The 25,043-nt window shown below is 38.9% G+C and overlaps 1 protein-coding gene across 8 annotated transcripts in view; it reads right to left on the bottom strand.

Annotated features, from left to right (window-relative positions):
- Window positions 1-25,043, bottom strand: part of Lpp (LIM domain containing preferred translocation partner in lipoma) — a 606,732-nt gene that overhangs the window by 460,485 nt on the left and 121,204 nt on the right. The window contains exon 1 of one of the 8 annotated variants that reach the window (XM_063261225.1): window positions 6,207-6,480. The exons of the other annotated variants lie outside the window; for them this stretch is intronic. The gene's annotated coding sequence lies outside the window, so the exon portion shown is untranslated. Of the gene's footprint in view, window positions 1-6,206; window positions 6,481-25,043 lie in introns of those variants that run through there. 8 annotated transcript variants of the gene reach the window in all.

Genomic DNA, 25,043 nt, shown 5'->3' with positions numbered 1-25,043 from the left:
AAAAGTTTTATAAACAAAAAACAAACCAAACTGAGGAAACAAACAAATAAAAACACGGTTGGAGAGGTAGCTCATTGCAAAGGCCCTAGGTTCAATCCCCTGTACCACAAAAAATGGAAGTATTACATGGTATTTATTAAATACATGTTTTAAGTAACTGAATTACATGTCTTATATACATTAATCCTTAACATTATTTTTAGGAGTCATTGTTAAATCCGTATTACTTCTTGGCAACTGAGGCTCAGAAAGATTAAATAATCTAATTAAGTTCATACACATCTAATAAGCATGAGACGAGAAATCATAGCTCAGCTTTTAGATCCAGTCTTACTGAATCCTATCAGGATAAGAAAAGGAAGGAGAATGAGCAAGAGGGGGAGGGGAGGGGAGGGGAGAGGAAGGAAGGAGAGGAGGAAGAGGAGGAGAAGAAATAAAGACCCTGAGAATTACATGGGATGATGAAAATTTGGAAAGTAATGTAAAAACGTGGAGAGGACAAAGAATGAGTCTCCTTTTTAGGAGTCGTTGTTAAATCCGTATTACTTCTTGGCAACTGAGGCTCAGAAAGATTAAATAATCTAATCGAGTTCATACACATCTAATAAGCATGAGACTAGAAAGGCTTTTAATGAGACACAGCAAGGCAGAGTCAGAATTAATGCTGCCGTCAAGTGTCTAAGGATATAGCATGTGTAAGTCACACTAGAATTTTCCAAAGCATGCAATGCTGGAAATATAATTGAAAGGAGGAAAGTTCAGTCTGAGAGCAACATAAAGGACCACCTTCGACACAAAGCTGTCCACCACTGCCTCACAGAGAACAGGAAGGATTCAAGTGGAGGCCCAAAGGCCATCTGTCTGTGACAGCTGGCACATCTGAGATCCTCCAGGAAGTCTGCAGTCAAAGAGGGACAAAGGGCTTCTGTGTTTCAGGGGCTTCGCAGCCCAATGGTGTGGTGAAAACAACAGCTCAGATCACCAGGTAAGAAATGGAAGGATTCTCTCCAAAGAAAAGACCCCAGGAAAAACCCATCTGAAATATCCATGGGCCTCTATGATTCACCAAGTGAGTCGAACTTATCCTAAAGAAACCTGGACAGGGAGGTAGAAAATACAGTTTAGAGATTTTGGTCCACTACTATAGGCAACATGTGAGCCTCTACATAGCTAGGAAAGACCATATGTAGAAAAGAAGCATAAGTGATTTGCAGGGAACTACAAGGGTAGCACACAGACATGGGATCTGGAAAGAAAAGTCACCCAGTTCCCAGCATCGGAGAAGGTTTAATGCAGAAGGGTAACCCAAGATTAAATCACCTCGCACTTCAGGGCAGCCAAGAGAGACAGGAAAAGAGAACTAGGAAGAAGTAATAAAGTTTGACTCAAAAAGTTCACCGGTGGGGAAGGCCACCTCAATGGTGGGTGAGAAGTCAAAAAACAAACAAGCAGTCAGATCTTGCAAAAGAACATCCCATTCCTTTGAAGACGAGAAGACAACACATTTGTGAGTACACAAGCCTCCTCTAACCCTTTACCGGGTTTACTCACAGTATTAGCAACCCCCAGATCCCCAAAAGTGCTACTTGAAAAAAGAAGGGAAGTATTAAAGGGAACAGATGAATTTGAACAGCTCTGGGTCCAGTGGTTTGTTTGTTTGTTTGTTTGTTTTCATTTCTCAGCATTATTCACTATATATAATGAGAGTCCAACTAATTAAAAAAAATCCTATAAAATAGCAACCATAACCAAAAGTGAAGGCAAGAGAAATTTTTATTGAGCAATCACCTTCCTGCATGAAAGAACAGGAAGGAGAGAAAGAGAAAAAGGAAGACCAAAATAGAGAAGGATATTTTAATAGATAATAATTGAGTAAGTGGGGATATAGCTCTGTGGCTTAAGTGACTGCAGAGCAAGCATGAGGTCCAGAGTTTGATTCCCAGTAAATAATAATAATACTAATAATAATAACAATAACAATGGCAGGGTCCAGTGAACTAACAGAAAGACACAGGAAGGATGTTAGTAATGTGGACGGTTTTCTTTCCTGTAACTTTTAACCAACTTGATCTGGGTGAAAATTCACTGCTTCAACACAAACTCGCCTAATCTCTTCCAGAAAATGAGCAGCAAGCAGTCCCTCCGTCCTGCCCTGCCTCTCTCTTCTTCTCAGTGACTAAGCCTGTCCTGTTTCAAGAGGCAGCCGGGTTACTGCTGAAAAGCAGAAGAGAGAGCAGGGCTAACTGGAAAGTAGGGAAATTATGCAAAAAGATTATAGAAAAATAAGTGGAACTGATGCCAAGCAGTTCGATAAGCATATATTTGTCTTCAGGAAAGAAATTTTGAAATATTTATCTTCAAATTCCTGAAACGGAATCAAAAATATAAAGAGGAAAAAAAGAGGAATTGACCCACTTGATTTTTGTTCCAACTCCTGTCTCAATTAGTGAGTGCTGTGAGCTTCAGCAGGTATCTCCCTACTCTGTTCTCCCTTAAAATAAAAGGACTGAATTTTTAATTTTTGTCAAACTTTTTACTGAGATATTTTGAACTTACACAAATTGAATGCATTTATGCTTTGAATTTGCTTTTCCAATATACGCAAATTGTGAGGTGAGCACATTCCTGGTTAACACATTGATCATGTCTATATAGCTGACATCTTTGTACGTCTGAATAGCGAGACGCAAATCTACCAGCAAATGTCCCATATTCAGTAGTGTTTACGCTATTGTTGGTTTCTATGCTATAAATCACATCTCCAGAAATTGTCATCTTGCATAACTGAAACTTTGCACCCGCTGACCAACATCTTCCCTTTTCCCTGGACTCCAACATCCGACTACCACTCACCCTACACTGCTTCTCAGAAATTGGCTCCGTCAGACTCTGCCTGCAAGTGAGATCACACAATATTTCTCTTTCATGACAGTTTCGCTGAACATTTCCTCCAGTTCCATCCGCGATGTTGCCAGTGGTAGGATTTCCTTCTTCTTTAGGGAGCAACCCAAAGTGCATGCGTGCGCGCGCGCGCGCGTGTGTGTGTGTGTGTGTGTGTGTGTGTGTGTGTGCGCGCGCGCGTGCGCATGCACGCTCATGTGCATGTGTGTGCTACGATATGTGGGTGGATAAATGCAGCACATACACACATCAAATAAAAATCAACTAGAAAGAGATGAGTTCTTGTCATGTATAACAACATGGATGAACCTGGAATACATTATAATTAAAAAATGTGTAAGTTGGGGGCTGGGGATATAGCTCAGTGGTACAAGCACCTGCCTGCCAAGTGCAAAGTTAGGAGTTTGATCTCCAGTACCAGAAAAAAAAAAAAAAAAGAAAGAAAGAAAAGAAAAAAGAAAAATATGTAAGTCGGGCACCAAAAGAGAAGTACAACATCATCTTGCCTTACGTGAAATCTTTAAATGACATTTCATGAAAACAGAGAGCAAAATAATAGTCACGAGAGGTTAGAGAAAATAGAAGGACAAAACAAGACTTTGGGCAGAGGATGATTATCAGCACAAAATTATAGTCACAGAAGGGAAATAAGCCAGGCATGGTGGTACAAGCCTGTTATCCCAGGAGGCCAAGGCAGACAGGTCACCAAGAGTTTGAAGCCCAGCACAACCTACATAGCAAGATTCACTTTCAAGAAAAAAGTCAGAGGGACAGAGACAGAGACAGAGACAGAGACAGAGACAGAGACAGAGATTCAGATATGCTATTGTAGAATACGTTTAGTACTGTCAATAATAATGTATTATATAAAATAGCTAAGAGAGAGAATGTTAAATGTTTTAACCTAATGAAAACATAAACATTTGAGATGATACAAATTCTAATTAACTTACTGATTATTACATATTGCACACATTTGACAAAACATCAAAATGTACTCCCATAAGTTTGCACATTTCTGCTGTGTCGACAAAAAAGTAAAATAAAATACACCAGAAAAGGGCCCAAATTCTACTAGCAGATCTTTTGGGGTTTCTTTTTTGTTGTTGTTGTTTGTTTTGGTTTGGTTTGGTTTGGTCTGGTAGTACTAAAGACTGAATCCAGGGCCTTAGCACTGAACGTATTTCCAGTCCTTTTTTTGTTTTTGAGACCTGTTCTTGCCATCTCGTTAGGTTGCCCAGGCTAGAGTTGAACTTGGAATCCTCCTGCCTCAGCTATCAGTAGCTCTTACTCTGTGGCGTTGAAGAGTCCCCAAGATCTTTCCAGAAGTTCACAATTATTTTCACTGTAACACTAAGATGCGGTGTGCTCTTTCCACTGTGTTTACTGACTTTTGCATCCATATTGTGAAAATGCCACTGAGTAAAACTGTCAGAGCTGTGCCTTGAGTCAGGCAGAGGCACCAAGCTGAGGTGAAAACTAACTGAACACTTCAGCACAGGACACATACAGCAAAGCTGGTCAGGGAACAAGCTTCACTTAAGATTGTCCTCAACACATTAAAACTGTCACTGTTGTTACAGCTTAATCTTGGAGTACACATCTTCTTAATCCTCTGGGGGAGGAAATGGGAAGTACTCCTGGGGCACCCCTACTAACCCCAAACTACAATTGTTATTTCCAAGGAATATACTCGGGTGACTGTGTGACATAGACCTACTGACATACCATGCCTTCCATGGAATGTCATCTTTATTTGAAGCAATGACTGATAAAATATGATTCTTTAAGATGCACTTTAGCAAGGCATTTCTTACAAATAAACCAAGGGAGTCATCATTTCAAGAAAAACTAGCTGCATCTGATGCTTGTAATAAAACTGAACTTTTAAAGTAAAAATTAGAATGTTTAAAGCCTCATATTCACTACTTGTCACTTAACATTTCCCTAGTACTACAAATACTTTTTAGTGAAATTAATGAAGATAATTTTTTTCATCATAGAGTGAAATGTGTTAATATTTAGAAGATCTGCCTAACTCAATGGACTCCTATTTTCCAAATGATTAGCATAATGTTACAAAATTACAAAAGGACAGCCAATCAGAGTTAACATCAGATCGTGGCTTTCAATACAACAGAGTATAAAAGACTCATTAATATGACTTCAGATCTAACATCAGAACTAACCACTAGGAAACTACCAAGTTTTAGTTGCTGTCAGAGTTGTCAAATATTGATATAGTATTAAGAAAAAAATTCCACAATTGCCTTGTTTCCTTCCATTTTCTAGTAGATAGCTGTGTGAGTTTGGACTTTCTTTTTAAACTTGAATCAAAAATATATCATAACAAATGCAGAATCCAGAGACCATTTTTCTCACCAATTTATGTTGTTACTATTTTATAGATGCATTTTTTCCCCTAGGCATGAGAGTGCATGTCTGTAATTCCAGCAGCCATGGGCTGAAGCAAGAGAACGGTAAGCTTGAGGCCAGTATTGGCTACATAGTGCGCGCAAAGCTTGCCTACACTACACAGTGAGACCCTATATTTGAAAAAAAAAAAAGTACGAATTTTTTCTACAAATAGTTCCCATTAAAGTCTTCTTTCTCAGTCTTAATTTCTAATATAGCATCATTAGTCATAACCCACATAAATAAAAACTATTTTTTAAGAGTCTAAAAGAATCCAGAGATGGTATCCATAGACGGACTAGATGAGATTCATGTCCCCTATGTACCCAGCTCTGATCTCTCATGGTTCTAAAGCCAGTAGGAAAGACGAGAGTGGCTCAGCTCTATTTTCAGATCCTGCTACCAGTATATCATTATGAAACTTCACTTTAGCAGGCTTTGTAAATGGTGCAATATCTATGCAACCTCACTGTGGAGCAGACCATTGGTTAGTCACAAAATAAAAATAAAAACAAAAATTCACCGTGTGCTTTCCATGGGGTAGGTATTAGTTGACAGAGCATCTGGTCAGAATTCAGACTCCATCACTATTTAAGGTATATCTAAGAATACAACAACATCTACTTCATAAGAAATTATTTAGACCCAATGAAATAATCCATTAGCGTTTCCTATACACTTGACCAAGTATGTAGGAAACATTCAGTGACCTTTATCCATTGCGATTATAGCTAAGGCGTTTCTTATCAAAAAAGAAAATGTTTGTGATGTTTAGGGAACAAATAAACACAGTCCAGTCCCATATTATCAGGGGCTAAAAAATCTATTCCAGCTGCCAACTCATTTAGTAAGATAAAAGAGAAGGAGTATCCAGAGTACTTGCTTCTCACCTCGAGAGCAGAAGAGTCTTTGGCCAGGCATGAAATCACAGTTGTAATCGTGACCCTGAAACTACGAGAGTTCCTAAATGTTATGTGGTCAAATGGCCCAGCAGTTCATCTCATCATCATCCTCAGCTCTGCAGTGACAGGAAGCGAAGATTCAAACCAAGTTCCTGCTTAGACGCAAGGGAAGAGTTTGACTTTTCTTTTGTCCGGGGAAGAATTTAAGTTCACTGAATCTTTACTTCATTTAACATCCAGAAGGAATGAGGATGGAGAAGTATGGAGATGCTTGTCAATCGGAGGTCAGAGGAAATGAAAAAATGATGTTCTCACAGTGCTAAGAATAGATTACAAGCAGGAAAGAGAGGAGGAGCCCTGGATAATTCCCTTTAAGTTAGAAATATAGTTCTGAGGACCAGATCCTTTCCCACAATTTCTTTAAAAAATACCTAAAAGAATTAATCATTAAATTAATTATAATGGTGCGGCCCAATTTCACTCTTAATGGAAAAAGCACTCCATCTCCTTTATTTCATCTGCTTTAAGTTTAACCACTCCAAACAGCAATACCTTATTAGCCCGATAAGACTTTAACTGCTGATTTAATAGGATGATGTAAGTTATGCTTCCAGAATAATGTATAGAAATGATCATGCCCCCTTAACAGCACTTGGATCTTCAATCAGGAAATTCAATTTTAGCTGCAAAACTATGTTTTGGCAAAAGTGCAATTGAACTCAGTGTACTTGTCACATTTCTAAATATACTCCGGTCACCATGACAACAAGGGAGACTGATGGATTGCTTAAAAGAGTACGGTATATATTTAATTGTCAGCATTTTAAACTGACTCAGAAAAATGCTGTGTGATAGGTCTACTCACCATGGTTACTGCCGGCTGAGTCCATAAGAAAAAAAGGTTCACATACGCACATTGCCGACTTGCGCAAAAGGAACACAGAAGTCAGAAGGCCTGGTATCAGCAGCCATGCCAAACACAGAACCGAAGGCTTTAGAAAAGATCTGTTCTCATTAAGGGACCACTTGAGACCCTCTCGCCCAGCTCAGTTAAATGAATCCCAGGATACGCATCTACACTCAAGGCCACTAGAACAAATCCTAAATCAGATTCCAACACCTGCTTCCCTCTTTGAGACCGAATAAAAACCCAGAGATATTTTCTCCAGTGATATAACTGAAGAGAGCATGAGATAAACTTATTTTCAAATGATAACCTTCAAAGAGCCAACAGTCTCTTGTCGGTCACTTCCTGAGCAGAGAGGAATCTTCTACAGGTTATGAGCGCAGGGAATCTTCTACAGGCTAGGGCTATGCATGCAACAGACAGACACTGTCCCTGGCCTCAAGGAGCTGATATTGAAAGCAAGAGGATGACAAAGATGTAAATAAATAATCCATGAAAGAATAACCAAAGTGAAATTATCCACAATCTCATTTCATTTACTATACACTACATCTAGCACAGAGTAAGCAAAGCTTCCCTATTGTTCTATAGCTAAGATATCCCTCACAGAAACAGTGCACAATGTATATAAAGAAAACCAAAGCATACCAATCATACATTCAGAGAACTATAAGTACCAGGTAGAATACATAACAAGATCCATAGTAGGAGAAAAATGCTGAGAGAGAGAGTGAGTTACATTTACCAAAGGTTAGGGAAGATCTCTGTAAGTGTGATATTTTAGCTGATCCTTCCATCAAACTCCCAGTTAATATTGTATAAAACAAGAGTAAGCACAGGTGACCACAGACGTGGCTTGTACATAGGACCCAAGGAAGATCAGGGTGTCTAAAGCTTACTGAGTAACATTGTGAGAGGCATGACACAACCCATCTCACAGGGACTCATGGGCCCCAAAAAAGATCTCTCAAATATTTCTAGACAACATAGAAGCAGCCCTGTATGGTTTGAGGGAAGGGAAGGTGCTTGAGTTTGTGTGAACAACATAGAATCGCATAAAGCCTACTCCTTCACCCAGCCCCAGGTCAATCAATAGTTTTAGATCTCTCCATGTAGCGTGGCACATGGGTAATGCACAAAAGTAGATGGAACCTTGTGGAAACTTTCAGGTCAAATCAAGGTAATGATGGGAACTTGGGTTGGGGTGGATGCAAAGGAAAGCTGAGTGGATCAGGAAATATTCTGGAAGCAGAACAAACCACTCTGCTCAAGCAGGTACTCTGAGCAATGGGAGGTAAGAGGGGTTGGGGACAAGGTGAGGAACAGATTTCTGATTCAGCAGGCCTGGGTGAGGCTTAAGACGGGGCCCCACTAGCAAACCCTCCAAAAATACTGCTGCTCTGAGAACCATACTTTGAGAACCAAGTCTCTAGAAAGTCACAGTGATGGCAACACTGTTAGAGCTTTCGTTCAGTGACACAAACAGCCTGCTGTGGCACAGGGCCCTCCCTCATAGACTCACCGTCCTGTCTACAGGCGAGAAACACAGTTAGAGCAGTAGTTGGTGAGACAGATTAAGGTAATAACAGGTGGAATGCAAAAACAGAACAAGAGAAAAACTTTAAGAGTTCAGCAAAAGAGAAGGTATTCAGTGCTTGAGGACAAATAATCTGTGAGTGGCATTAAGAAAAAGAAGTAGGTGATATTGATTCTGGGCTATCTTTAATACCACTATTGACTATATAGACAGAACTACCTTGTCTCTAACTATGAGGTGCAGAGCATTTTCACAACTAAAATAATTATGGCCTCAGCTAATAATGTCAACAACAGCAATACCAAGCATTTACTGAGAGCCTATCTTCTGCCCGGCACATTACAACCTGTATTATCTTCAAATTTAGTATCTTTATTTTTGGCTAGGGATATAGCTCAGCAGCACAGCACCTGCCTGGCAAGCACAAGGTCATGACTTTGTTTCCTGGTAGCAAAAAAAAATCTTCATTTTGATTTAACAAGTGATAAGCAGATACTCAGACATCACACAGCTCACCCAGGATCAGTTCCACTTCAAACCCAGGAATGGATGGCAAACTCCATGATCTTCCTTTTATTCTGTATAAGAAGTTGTATTGTTAAGGCAATTAGACATTCACTTGGGGGTATCCACCCACAATGTCAGGGTTCCCCTTTAATAAGGCTAATCTGCAAGACTACAACTGACAAGAACTTATCCGTAGTCCCCAGATAGCAGAGGAGTGAAGGCCAGGTGTCCAGTCAATAGCTACAGGCCCATCTGTAACAGGACCATGACTTTTTCACAGCCACCAAAAACGAACATGGCTTGAGAATGCTGTGCCCTACTCGCCATGCTCACACATGCTTCCGACACTCCTATGACAGTCTTGCCATGGCCCCCTACCTATCTCTGACTTTATACTGCTTTTGATTTTGCAAAGCTTTCTCCCCCAAAAAAGTAAATGGCTGTCTCTACACAGCGCTGTGCGTAGAGTGAGGATGTGAGAAAAGAGGCCCTGGTTTGTGAAGATACATGGGGAACGGCAAGGGTATTGACAAGGTATCCGCAGATAAGAAAAGATGAGCTTCGATCTTTCCCCAGCCCAGGAAGTGGGTAAGAAATGAGCCACAAGTTCTTCCTTCTAGTCACCCACACTGTGCTTTCCCAAGATGATTCACAGGTATGGCTGCACGGACCTGACGAAGGGGAGCATCTCAGGAAGATGAAAGGATGTTTTTATGCTCTCTGTCTCTCTGTCTCTCTGTCTCTCTCTCTCTCTCTCTCTCTCTCTCTCTCTCTCTCTGTCTCTCTCTCTCTCTCTCTCTCTCTCTCTGTCTCTCTCTCACTCTCTCTCGCTCTCTCTCTCTCTTTTATTTGTTCCTTCTCAAGTAATAACTATTAATTGTGCTATGTGGGCAGTACAGAGAGGAGTCTACCGGGAAGCCAGCACAAATCCATCAAGTGCTTTTAGTTCGAGCTTTTTAGACGCAATTGCTTACCACATTTTCACTGCTCGTCTCCTCACAGCTAGAGCTAAAGTGGATTTTACCATACAATCACTCCAATGCCCTCCAAAGTGAAGACAGAAGAGAGCCACTGGCTTGTACTTTGCAAAATCACAAGCATATGTGAAAAAGATGTTCATTCGGTGTTTTTAAAAAAACACAGTATATATTACACATGGCATTGCCTATATTAACACATGTGAGCTTGTAAAGCAGGTATTATCCAATTCAGACAGATGTAAAAATGATTGTTCCAAAGTGATGAGATTCTTCTATAGAGACCCAGCTAGAAAGCAGCAGGCCAGTCTTTTGACTCTAATAGCAATGTTTTCTTTACCCGTCACAAAAGCTGGTCTATACACTTTTAGGAGCACCCACAGTCTTTCTACAGAACAGCAAAGCTTCCAATCTTACTTAAAAGTGAGACTGTATATAAATAAGAATAGGGATCAAAAAAGCCATCATAGATTCTATAAGGGCTGCCTCTGCCCAAGACACATTCTTGACCATATTATAGCTGCTGGTGCTAAGGATCATTTAGTGTCTACACCATGGCTCTCCTGGAATCATAAAGGCTCTTGAGTTTGTGTTGGCCAAACAACATCACCTAAAGCCTGACCCCTATCTAGACCCAGGTCATGTAAAGCAGCAAGAAGTGAGTATATATGAAAAGTTAGACTGAGTCCCTGTAACACAGTGTCCTGGTCATTACAAAGTACAATTAAAATAAAAGTAACTAAAGGAAAACTTAATTTAGTCTAAGTTTAAGCTCTCCCTTTCATGACTGCCTCCATACCTTCCTACACATTAGAATGGATCAGATTCAGAAAAAGAAGAATAAGCCGGTCTTGAGGCTTTAAGATATAACAACTGAACAGAGGCGAAGATTAATATATGTAAGCTGCATCCTTTTCTGTCTCCCTTCCCCAGAGGAGGTGTGAGGTTAAGCATTTTGAAAGATTCTTTATCATAAGCTGAGCTGACAGAAACACCTGAGGAGAATGGTAATTAAATCAAGAAGTACATAAACACTTGCATCAATGTCCTGTATTTTTTGGTGGCTGTCTGAAGAAAATGAATTGCCTTATGAAGGTGGATATTTCTCTTCTCCAACTACAAATACAGAGTAGCTTCACAATATTTTCTCTTTTTAAAAAATCTGTTTTCCAGCAAATGCCACTGAACCACCTTCAATGTGTCTTATGTGTGGTTTGGGGACAAATGACGGCAGAAAGAGAAAAGGACACAATGCCTATTTTCAAAGAGCTCAAAGTCCGGTACCTGAGGCCAAGCACAAAATGCTGTGATTTTTTAAGTCAGTAAGTTATGTTCTCAATTATGAAAATACCAAATGTCAGATTCTTTTCCAGTCCACGCAGTAATATAAAAATGGGTCTATTTTTCTGAATCAGACTCTTTTTAATGAAAATTATGAGAGACAAAGCTTTTCCCTTTAATGCCAATAGTATTAGAACTCCAAGGAGAACTCAAGGTCAGTTTACCATGGTCTCCCTTCTTCCCAGGCCCTAACTAGCACTGTCCAATAAAAGTATAAGAAGAGCCACATGTGCAATTCTTAATTTTCTGGTGGCCATACTTTAAAATATAGTAAAAATAAGTTTATTTTACAAATAGATCCAAAATAGTATCCTTTCAACATGGGGCACTATACACATTTCATGTGCTCCGAAACAGTGTCCGGCTGCTAGCAGCCACCTTATTGGAGTGTGTTATCTCCAATCTCTTCCCATTCTCCATCACTCAGTCCGTGAACACAGCCAAACATTTCCTGGAGATAAGAACTCAAGTTTCACAATACTTCTCGAGGCACTGGTACTTCCACAGGCAGACTCAACTCTCCCAACACTGTAATGTGTTTCTCTCAACTCTACACCTCAGGAACGAGAGACAGCAGGATACCGTGCTGGCAAATGCCAGGGAGGAAAAATGGCTTGATCCCAAAAGTAACATTGAGGAAAATCAATAAGACCAAGGATTACTGTCAACTGTGGCACCTTGCCCACTGTCACCACTGAAATACGTTTTCTACTAATACCGTCATGTAAGAACTGGAGATGCTCCCCTCAGATCTTTCGCGGTTTGCGTTAAGACTCCTTTTCTAGCTTTAGCCACAGTATTTCCTCTTGCCAACACCTCTGTGCACCCTCTGAGGATAGAATGAAATGGGGAAAATTCAACAAATGTACAACGCATCAATGTATAAAGATCCTGAAAGAAAGACTCAAGAAATTTTCTTTTCTCTTCCCTTCTATTTGGGTCACAGATAAAAGAAAATTCTGCATCCTTGCCAATTTTTAATGGTTATTCTGTCCACCACACTGCATTACTTCTTACCTAATTCATGAGTGGTTGGCATCTAATGAGCCATATTTATCAAGAGGAAAAAATCACTGCCAGAAATCAGTGTGAAGGATAGGTTTAGTCTATTTCCCATTCCTTCTTGTTTTCCCTAGGGTTCTCTTTGCCATTGGAGATTTGGTTTCTGAGCAGGTTCCCATCGCTTAGTGTCATTTTCTTGGTAAGTATTCACAAACTATCACTACAACCCAATTCAACCCTTAGTGAGCCCAAGGTTGAGGCTAAAGTATAGGGTACAGCGATCCACAGCACAGTCCTAATATCCTAGTTATATTTTCTAGTTGAGGTTTGGGAGCTATGTGTTTGGGAGGTTGAGCTCTCCTTTACAATAAGGTTAGCAGTTTGTAGACTAGTTGGTGATTTCTAAAGGAATCACAATGCTCACAGATGAGCTAACTGGTGTTCCATTAAAACCGGCCAGCATCAAGGGCAACATCACCAGTAATAAGTCACTGAGATCACATACTGATAGGTGAACGACAAGGGCCCCTCACATTGGTGATAGTTTCCTCAGAAATCCACAAACCCAGTGCAATCACAACAAACTCAAATCAGGACATTTCACAAAATGCCTAAGCAGCACACATTACAAGTATCAAGGTCATGAGAAACCAGGAAAGGCTGAAGAACAGTCACAGATAGGAGAAGACTAAGAAGACATGAAGGCTAAGTGCATACCAGTATCCTGAACTGGATCTCAGAACAGGTAAAAATGCAGGGGAACCTGAATACCATCTACAGTTTCATCAGTCACATTCACCAATGCTAGCTTCCTAGCTTTGATGAACATACCTTGGTTTGGTAAGGAATCATCCAGCATAGGAGGTAGCTGAATAGGAACCCTCTGTGACTCAACAGCATGAACAGGTAAAAACACAGCTGAGGGACGAACGCTCCCAACCTGCAGCCAGTTAAACTGAAACTGTAAAAAAATAGCTAACAACACTCAACTGCAGTAAAAGACATTACATAAAGTGATGTCTCAGGGTTTGCTACTCTTACAACACATTTAAAGCATTCCGAATGCATTTATTTTTTTTTAAAAAACCTTCACCAGAAGCAAGAAACTAAAGGAATTAAAAAGTGTTCTTCAGAAAATAAATAAATGACAACAAGAAATACCAGTTTGCTCAAAAAAAAAAAAAAAAAAAAAAAAAAAAAAAAAAAAAACGGTGATTGAAATGTTCTCATTTTTGCTAATCACTGAATTTTTCAAATTTTATATTTGGACCGGTGTTATATAAAGAATCATTTTCCAAATCCTCAAGTGAAAGCCTCAAAGATTACATTTACCTTGTTTTACTGAAAGAAATCTGCCTCCACCTATGCTCTCAACAAAGAGACTTGTACCCAAACGTTTTACATCGGCTGAGAAGATGTGTATGTGGGACTTCTAATGCCAATTAGGATAGTCAGCTAGCCCGTTTAAAGAATCATGGTCATGTACTTTTTCAAACTTTCCCCTTAGCGTTCAGTTCTTCTTCAACTCTCTTGATTCATCAAACCAACCACCCATCAAAGAAAAAGAAATCTTAATTTCAGTCATCCTTCATAAGAGGATAAACAGATAGGTAAGTAAGTAGATGAAATAGAGGCTGACCTCATCCTAGTTCAATTTACAAGGAAAGTCTGCTACCAAATGGAAAGAACCTTAGGAAACATTCTACTTCATGGCTGAACCCACAGCACTGTATCAAAAATATCCACATATTCACCTGCCATTTTTTAAGCCTAATATTAGAAAAAAAATTCTTTCCCTTCAATAAAGGTACTGAGTGTGATAGAAGCCACATCATGGACTCTAGCACATGAGAAAATGATGAACCAATAAACAAATAAATAAATATAGCAAGCAATAGGATTGCCCAAGTTAGCCCATTCCTACCAGAAACACGGCTAAATGCTTTTTATATACTCAACCCTTAAATCTAAAAGCCAGGCCCAAAATATTTTTTCAAAGTACTATGTCAACAGCAGGATGCTAAGTCAAACAAATGAGAAGGCTCTTCCCAGCCAGGGAGTCTCTGGAAGCAGCTCCTCCCACCTCGAAGGGCTTTCGGAGAGCTTTCTTGGAGAAGATGCTTCCCGAGATGCTGTTTTCCCTACTGCCTCCCTGTGTGTGTCTGCCTGTCCTCCCACACTCCAGACACACAGGTCCAAAGACAGTGCTGGCACTTCGCTAATTACATAATTGCTCCTGTCGCCTCCAGATCATTACTCCTCTCTCACATGCCCTGTCTATAGCCTCCTGTTCTTCTCCCACCTCTTTTATTTCTCCGTTTTTGTCTTTCAGCTCCTGAGCTTCCTCTTTTCTCCCTGGGCACCCACCCCTGTGGCTTCAGATTTTCTCCAGTTTGAGGTAGCAGTTCAATAAACAGACTAATGATAAGGCACTTGGGGGTATGGCATTGGTCTTTTATCAGCTCTGATCTTCTCCCATATTAGATTAATACAACAAGCTGTCTTCCCAGCTCTCACACCTACCCTGCTTGATTGTACTACACTAAATATAACCTTAACTGGCTAAGATAGCAATAATGCAAAAATAACTTTAATAACAATCCTCCTGGTTTACAGTGTAGAGTTATGAAGCATGCCTTATGCATTACTTCATTTGATTCTCAAAACCCTAACAAATCAGCTAAAATATTATTGGATGTCCATTTAATAGAAAGGAAAGCCATGGGAAGTAACCTTTATCAGTGACTCACAGAAAACCTTTGGCACCACTGGACTCAAGTCTCCCTGTATATCTGGTGCAGGATGCTTTTCACAACACTAAGTCCCCAGGGTTCTCGGGTATGAAAAAGGACACACCAGTCATAGCAAGGCCAAAATCTTTAATCTGATCCTGAATTCTACCAGCACTTTTCAATGTCTTCGGAAGAGACAAAAATTTTAAAAATAAAGTAAAATGACAAGTTCTCCACTGATCTGGTAGAGACAATTAGGCAGAAATATCTTGCAAAGAACGTGGGTGTCCTAGAAGACTCATCGCCGTCACTATTATGGTTTCTAATCATGCTGTGTGGGCAGGTGTCCGTGTAGAAGAAACACCACTGACACCCAGATTAGCAGCTGCATCAAGAGAGGAGAAAAGAAGTTTGCAATTCTTAGAACTCAGAGTTCAATCACTGCTTTTCCCTCAGGGATCAGCAAAATCACAGCCTGTGCCTTAGTGAGGATTTTGGGGCCTGCCAATGACGATCATCAAATAGCAAGTCCGTCTAAGAATGCACACTGGAGCAAGGTGCAGGAGGCTCCCCAGGAACCCAGAAATAGCCCTGGCTGCAGTGACAGAAAGCCGGCGCGCTAATCCTACAGCACACCTCTAACTCTCACCGACTGTGAATGAATCATTTGCCTTATTTGCATTTTTTGTTTTCACTCTCATCCGAAAAATGAGAGTTTTGAGCTAAAACTGTTTTCGAACAAGACGTGAACGAAAAGTGAGCAGCTGCAGGGTTCTGGGCGTCCCTGGACTCTGAACTGTCCTCACTGCTAGCAGGTCTGTCTTTATCACTGCCCATCCTCAAATTGGGCTTGTCGTCACGGCTTAGTGAAAGCACCCAAGGTCACAATGTAGTGAAAAGTATCCAAGTATCCACGAGCAGCATAGGAACTGTGTTCTACTAAGGGCTGTGGCATTGCGGTTCTACTGAAGTATGTTTTCTCGTGGGTTAAATTTTTTTAGGAAAGACGAGCCAAATTTATTTGAGTTAAGGAAAACTGTATAAGTGGAATTCAAAACCAAATCTCTTAATATCATGCCCTGAAAATGTAGGGTGAAGCCTGTTGAATATTATCTTATGCCTCCACACTACTGTATACCTAGAGAGAATATCCAAAAAAATCAGGAGGGAAGCAGCCCTAAATTCCATGATTACTCCATAGGAATTTATCAAGTTATACAATGCTTGTTACAACTAACTATTTACTACAAAGCATATTACAAAGGAAATAGGTATAGAGATGCACAGCCTGAAGGAGGGGAAAGGGGTGTAGAGGCCCATACACTCTCCAGTGATGCCACCCCCCCCCCCGCACCGAACCTCCACATACTTGTGTATACAGACATTCCAAAAATACTCCCTAGTACATGATGGGCACTAAGATAGGCCCAAGATGCATGAACAGAGAAGGCCCCTGTCCTGGGCTTTTATGGAGTTGTCCACAGCCAAATAACTAATAAGATCAGAAATGCTATTTATCAAAGCATAAGTCATGTAACTAAAGGCTGAGCAGAAATATGTCAGCTTATTTATAGTCACTAAAAAGTAGAAATAAAAACACATAAATTAAGGGTTGAGCTCAAACAATGAGAAAAACAACAAAATAAATCCAGGCAAAGCAGAAAGGATTATTAAAGATTTAAACAGAATATGATAAGAGTCAAAAAAACTGCAAAACCTGGAGTTTTTTTATATTTTTATTACTAATAGAAAGGGAAGGATACAGAAATAGATCACAACTCACAAAATTACATATAAGATAAGTATAATCATAAATACAGAGAAAATAAAATTATCACCAAAAATAATTTAACTCTAAGCAAATTAACCTGAAAAAGGTGACCTCTCAAAAAAAGAAGCAAACAAATAAAGCTTTTAAAAACTGGCCAAAGCAGAGATATAAAAGCTGATCGTTCCAGTCAGCACAGAAAAAAATGTGAACAGTTCTTAAAGAGCAAGGACCTCTTTAAAAAACAAAATTTAAAAAGCATCAGTTACAGAAAATTCTATATTTCTAAAACATTGCATAAATGAAATTTTTAAAATAATTGAAAACAAGTTTCCTTGCTATTTTATAATGTGATAAACACAACATTGTCAGTAAAACCTGGCAAAGCACATGCATGCACACATACGAGTTTTCAAACAAACTCACTATGAAACTTGATGTGAAAATCATTAATAAATCATTGACTCTACATTCCAGTAACACCAGGAAGAACAACTCAGACTCTAAGTGTATATCTTTCAGTAATACTAACATAGTATCACATTTGAAAATTTTATTCATATGTTGCCCCAAATTTAAAGGACAAAAGAAAAAATACAGTACATGGAATTTTCTTAAAATTTATGACGAGGTCCACAATCTTTTTAAAAAATAAGCACTGAACAGTCACAATTAAAAAAATTTAAAATACTCTCAAACTAAATCTGAATACTTAGTAACATAATATATATCTCAAGAAAACACCACAGTTAACAAGCATTCCCATTGAAGTCATAAATAAGGTAAGAACACATATTCTCACTGTTATTTAATACTTACTCTTCTGGAAACAGAAACACAATTAGAAAAATTCTATCAGCTATAAAAATACAGAAAAAAGGTAAATTAGAACCATTGGAAGCTCATTTGACAATTTAACTGGAAACCTAAAAGAATCCATTAAAGAACGATCCAATAATGAGAAAATTTAGTAAAGTGGTTCAGTAGAAAAATCAATACACTGAATTCAAGACCCCTTCCACACACACGTGCACAAAACTAAATAGTGTAATAACTTATAGTAGAACAGCCAAAAATAACAACATAAACATGAAAGAAATATTCATGTTCTATATGAAAGAAAATGTAAATGCTAGTGGAGACATAGGAGATTCCAAACAAAAAATTAACATTAAAATTCATATTGCATAAAATTAATAAATACATTTATTTTCCATAAAAATTAACAGCAGAATATTATTTTGAGAAACTATGACAAATTCATTCAAAAGTTTATGGAAAAATAAATAAACATGAGAAGTGAAAAGCCAGATGAATGAAAAAGAGGTGCCCCTATCAGATACTAAAACAAAGCTATAGTAAATATTGAAAACAATGCCTGAACTAATAAAGGAATGGGACACATGGTTCAAACATAGATATACATCCTTAAGAGTTGAAAGCATCAAATACATAAATAAATATATTTAACATGTGATAAAGGTTTTATTCAAGTCAGTGTAGTAAGGGCATATTCCTCAATAAATACGGTTTGGAAACATGGATTTGGAAAAACTGTTTTAAAAGATTCTTACCACATTTTTCCAAAAGAAAATTCCAATGGATCAGAGAAAGGAAAGAAGAGAAATAAAGAGAGGTGGAGGAAGGAAATAGAGAAATCAAGGGAGAGAAGGAGAGAATGAACTAAATAGAAGGAAAATTGGATAATGTTTTTTCAAATAATCTGATAGTAGAAAAGGTAATTCTGAATGTCACACAACATCCAAAGTTCATAAAAACAAACACTGAATTGAATACAACATGTTTTAAAATCTGCAGGTAAAAATAACAGTGCAAATAAGTGGACTACTACAATTCCTATCACACACTAAGGAAGTTGTTGTTGTCATTGTTGTTATTATTGTTGTCTTGTTTTATTTGCTATGTTGGGGAATGAACCTTGGACCTGGTAAATGCTAGGCAACTTCTCTATTACTGAGATACATCAGTAAACGTCTTAACTGTAATAAATCAATAAGCAAAAGTCCAACAGTCCAGTGCGTGATTTGGCAGCACATATGCTAAAGTTGGAATGGTATACAGAAGGTTAACAAAAAAGAAAAGGAAACAAATCCAATAGAAAAACAAAGGATAATTCCAAAAAAGGAGTTACAAGTAAGGGTAGCCTATTTAAAAGTATATTCAAAGTCATTTATAATAACAGAAAAACAAACAAAAACTATAGGGTTTCAGACATAAAATATGAATCCTGAAATAGTCATTTTTAAATATGCATGAAAAAGCAAGACACAAAAAATCATGTAATAGTCTCCTTGTGTAAATATTTAGATACAGTGACTTTCAAAGGTGTTCATATGTACACATTTATATTTGACATTATATTTTAACTCATTTTATTTCTGGAAGTGTAATAAGGAATAGATGATATTGTTTATTTCTAGGTAGAAGAAATAGTTAAGAAAAGATTTATCTTAAAAAAAAAAAGAAAAGATTTATCTTTGCAAACATTTTAAGCACGTGCTACCTTTGGGCTGCTTATTCAAATTAATTTTTTGTTTCTTCCAGAGAGGCTCGAACTAGGCACTGTGACACATGCCTTTAATTCATAGCTACCCCATACTTGAAAGATTGATGCAGGACGATCACAAATTGGAGGCCAGACCGAGCAACTTGGTGAGACCGCATGTCAAAAAGGAAAAAGGAAAAGAGGAAAAAATGGCAAGATTTAAAACAAAAAGGAAAGGAAGGGAGGAAGGAAAGAAGAAGTGAGAGAAAGGGAGAGAGACAACCAAACAGATTGGGCAATACTACATCAGTGGAAATGTAACATGGAAGGTAAAGAAGCCAAACAGATGCGCTAAAACCTCCCAACTGTATAATCTGATAAGGAGTACCAGGAGCATGGCGGAAGTATCAGAGTTTGAAACCTACTGTCATTCCTTAATAACCCTGACTTTCTGGAAGTTCTTTATTATCCCTGCACTTCAGTTGCCTTGGCTGTGAAAGAAGAAACTAAAACTTACTTCACAACAGGTTGTAAAAATGGAGATAACACGGAGTATATTACCAAGCACAAGGTCTGGCAAGGAATCTGTGTTCAGTAAACACGAGCTTCCTTTACCACTATGACCCGGATGATGGTGGCGACAGGGGACAAGATGACAATGAAGATGATGTTCCTCTCAACCACACATCCTCCAACCAACACTACCCCACCATCCTGGCCTCAGCTTCCCTTCCCATTGCCACAACACCCAACATCCTCAAAACACACAACTTAATCATGAATTCTAAATACCAGTCAGAGGATGTCTACAGAGCACTGATTCAGAGATAAATCAGTGTAGCCCCTCTGAAATGAAGGTGGCTGGGTGAGAATACAAATCTATCAACTCCCATTCCTCTAACTTCTGACCACAATATCCTACGTGTCAGCAAAGAATGACATCTTTCCCCCAAGGCCACTGGCTGCTCACGTGTCCAATTTGCTCTTTCCCCTGCCAAGTACCTTGTGGAACTCCCTGGCCCATCTCCTTAGGCACACAGAACACACATCACCTGCCCCACAGTCTCACAAACATTGGAGGACAATATGGTTCTTCTGCAAGTATAAGAAAGCTCAGCTCTGTCATCATACAGAAAGGAAAGGAAGAAATTCTTAATGAAAACTTTCTCCTATTAAGATTGATGGCCCCAAGACTTCATAATAGAAGTTAAAGAATACATCTTCAGAACACAGGGCTTGATGTTGGTGGTGGTGGTGGTGTTGGTGGTGGTGGTGGTGATGCTGAGGGTTTTCATTGTTTGCTTGTTTTGTTGTATTTTTCTGTGTTTGCTCTTTGAGAAAGATTCTGTTATGGTTGCTATCGATTCTCATTTAAAGAAATAAGGACAATAATATTAATAATGAAAGAAAAGTACTCCTTTTTACTCTCTGTGGTCTGCAAGAAGTTTCACATTTCACTCAGATCAGAACTCCATGTTTTACTGATGTGAAAGTATGTGGTTTTGCGATAGCCAAGTTCTTCTAATATTTAACTTTCTGTTGTTTTTCACTTGCAATTTACAGTAAACGAATCCCGATTTTTTCCCCTTTGTCAAAATCACCCCATCTTCAAAACAACCAGGCTAGTTCACACATGGCATATTTCATAAAAATCATACAGGCCTAAGGATATTTAGACCAAATTGACTGGATTACACAATCTCATTTGTGAAAGAGATTGCTCAAATTTTGACTTCGGAATCCACAGGGTATAATTATTCTAGAGAAGCTCAGAAGAAAGCCAAGTCCCACCTCTGTTTATCTCCCCTTTCCCTGAGTGATTTTTCAACCTTCCATTTTGACTAAATTTAAATAGAGAAATGGGTGATCCTCAATCCACAATGAGCAAAACAAAAAAACCCTCACTGTCCTCCTCTGCTTAATCACAATCTTTACCTTGGCTACTGCCTCATCTTGAAAGTTCTTTCCTAGGTGCTGCTTAATCTGTCTACTTTGTGGACTCCAGAAGGTAAAATGTACTCTCCAATACTGCATATTAAAGGAAACTGTGCCTCAGGAAGACCAAGTGACTCTCTAGTCCTCAACAAAGTCCACCCACGTCCTCAACCCAAGTTTATCAAGGTTCCATCCGACCCTCTACCATGCCTATGGACAGCAACCTAGGTTTCCATTTAGGGGTTTCCTTCAATGCTTTGTACACTACCGGCTTTCAGCTGTACCATCAGTAACTCTACCAGAAATGGTGACAATCAGCACATGCTTAGTGGTGCCTCTGCTTACACAAAGGTTTTTTTCAACCGTTCAGGGCCTGGACCACATCAGTGGGTTATGTATGTTCACTATCACCAAAGTCCATCAGTTGTCAGATGTCTCCAAAGAAATCTATTACTAGCAATTGTCAAAGTCAAAAAGCTCCTAACAATTAGTTGTTGTTTAGAAACAAGTGTCCTTTTACAGTTGTCCTTACAACACTGTCACACTTTCTCCCACTTGCCCTCTTCAGTGTGTGAGCGTGTGATTCTCCACAATCCCCTGAACCACAGTCTGCTTTCCCTCTTCATGCCAAGTGTCCAATTTTGTTAATGTTACTCATCCTATATGTCTTAGAAAAAGAACAGTTGACAGCAGCTTCTGTAAATGGTAGGAGGCAGGGGGATCACAAGGTTATTTTCCTAGAAAGGTAAGAGAAAACAAGGATTCACTAGAAACTGGTTAAACCTCTGCCATCCATCCTGAGCTTCCTAACACACCCCATTTGTCACCCCTCATAACCTCCCTGAGAAGTTGGAGGAAAAATGAGTGTGCTACCTATTACACAACCTACACACGCCTTTGTGCATCCATGTACACACAATGAAAAGCACAGAATGAAAGCAGACCAGTACTGTCTGTGACCACAACCAGCCCTCCATTCACTCATTAAATCTCAAGACAATTTATCCTAACAGTGTCTAAAAGTCAAACAGCGTCTCTCAAGTGTTACTGAAGTCATCCTGAACATCACTGCTACTGGCTTATCTCATAGGGCAAAGTGTGTACTATCTGTCTTCTCCGAGAGACAATAAACCCTCTGGGGTGAAGGACTGATTCAAAGCAACATCCACTGAGCTAATACTATGTTCCAGGCATTGATTTAGAAAGTAAAGATATGGGAAAAAATACTAAAAAGAAGACTGCATCTCTATACTCAGGGAGCTTACATCCTGTGGTAAACATAGAAAAGTCACATTGGGAGCTGGGGGTTTAGCTCAGCGGCATAAGCACCTGCCTTGCAAGCAGGCAGTCGTGAGTTCGATCCCCGGTACCGGTAAAAAGGAAAAAGACAAAAAAAAAAAAAAAAAAAGAAAAGTCACACTGGGTAAGTAGACAAATAATGTTCAGGTACAGTAATAATAAATATTTTAAAGAAACATAAAACAGTAATCAGGGATAAAGAGTATTTGGGATGTGTCTGAGAGGAATAGATATAATCTGGTGATTCCAGCTTGAACTACAGACTGTGAGCGTTCATGAGTAGGTCCTACTTGAGATATTTTGACTTTATTCTTTTGGGAAGAAGGCTCGTGAACAGCATTTTAAGGGCTATGATGATTCTAATGTACAATCAGCACTGAGAACCAGCTGTATACATGATTTTAAAGGGCTTCATTTAAAATCCAACTGTAACCTATCATCTGTGCAACCTCAAGAAAGAGACTTTCTGAGCTTCAGTGTCCTAATCCACAAAATGGAACTATAATAGTGATAGATAACACTTTTGGTTATTGTGAGAGTTAAAAGACACATCTAAAGTAAAACCAGGTGTATCACATGGAAAGAGCCCATTGTCTGTCATCATTTATGACAAACCAAAAATATAGTGTCAATCCCAAATTATAACTTAATATACTTTTCCTATGAAAAGTGACAAGCCACATTTAGTTAATGTGCAGTTTAAAATATGCACAAAAGATGTGAACTGGAAGGCTTCAGGCTATCTGGTCCTCAGATGGGTTTTGTTTGCCATGTGCTGTGTGGACCTTTAAAGTACTGTGTTACAGTTTTGAGCCTAAATTGTTGATCCTAAGTATGCTCACAGTTGTCTTTTCCTTTCCACGAGGATATATCTCTGATGGTATATTAGAAGTATTTGAATTATCTGCTGATATCTTATAAAACTAAAGATTTTATATAGAACCTGGCAACAATGCACTCCATGTGCCAATAACTAGATGCCCGAGTATACCAACCACCTCTTTTGGAGAGGATGTCCCTTCAATCGCTCCACACATCATATCATACCTTAAAATTCTCTCCTCAAACAAAAAAACAGATCAGGCCCAAGGACTAGTCCAGTTTTATGTGAATACTTGTACTGTTATGTAAAGAGAAAACAGTAAAGAGAAAAAACACAATGTCTCCTGTACCCAAGACTGTACAAGCAAGAGACCATTAACCTGGATAAAGGGCTTTGTGTTTCAAGAAGACTTGTCTGGCTCTGTAATAGATGACTTAACATTCCCGGAGACTTAAAGAGGAGCTTTACAGACATTAGCTCTTTTAATCCACAATGCTGTGTGATGTTTTCATTATTGCTGTTTTCAAGGATGAGGAAACTGAACCTTGAAGAAGATAATCAGTAGCCTTCAGTCACACATATAACAAATGGCAAAGGCAGAGGCAGAAACAGAACCATCTTGGGTAGGAAGCCCAAATTTCTTACACAATAGAACATCTCCACCACCTAGAGAATGACGTGATACAATTCAACACTGAGGAAAACAACAGCCGAAGGAAAAAATGTTTAGTAAGGAACGATATTCATTTAGAATGGTATACGCATCTCGCTGCTGTCCATGTCATTATGGATGACCTCTATTCAATAATTTCATGCAGCTACCTTTCGGACTTTGATAGATCTTCAGATTCCACAATAAAACCAGCTCCTCTTTTCTTTCATCTCACATGAAGACAGCTGTATTCCAAAATACGTAGTCTAATTACAAGAAGAAAAAACATTGTTTTGCATGTTTTGTCTGTGTTATGCATTTTATCTGAAGAAAGATCAAAACCGATGACTGTAAGATAAAATAGGGCTGATCTCAAATATGATCTCTGCTGATGCCTCCTTTGACTCACCTTTCAGAATTCACCTGCCCTCACATTCTAATATAGGTTTTTAGTACCTATTCAGAGTTCTAGATCTCACTACATGTATGTACTATAATATCAACATTCCCACCAAATGTAAAGTTTCTTGAGAGAAATAAATGTTTTATTCACTTTTATACTCCTACCCCACATCATCAAGACCGCTACTGTTTCACACAAACAATGGAACAAAGGCAGATGTTCAATAAGACAGTTGTTGAGTTTGGAGCTGCAATTAATGACAAATGTAAGGTAAGATGTACCTTCAACAATATTCCTTTAGATGATGCATATTTAGTATTGAGTGCTTATAGCACCAGGTTCCATCAGGATGCACAGATCAATCTGGGCTTGACTTCCAAGAATTTGCCATCCACAAGGAAAGACAAAGGAACCTAAATAACCATCATGCAGGAAA

This window comes from Cavia porcellus, unplaced genomic scaffold (genome assembly GCF_034190915.1).
Source record: "Cavia porcellus strain 051 isolate PalLab524CR breed Dunkin Hartley unplaced genomic scaffold, mCavPor4.1 scaffold_14, whole genome shotgun sequence".
Taxonomy (NCBI): Eukaryota; Metazoa; Chordata; class Mammalia; order Rodentia; family Caviidae; genus Cavia; species Cavia porcellus.
The sequence above is the reverse complement of the archived record's forward strand: the minus strand, read 5'-3'. Positions and strand labels throughout refer to the sequence as shown.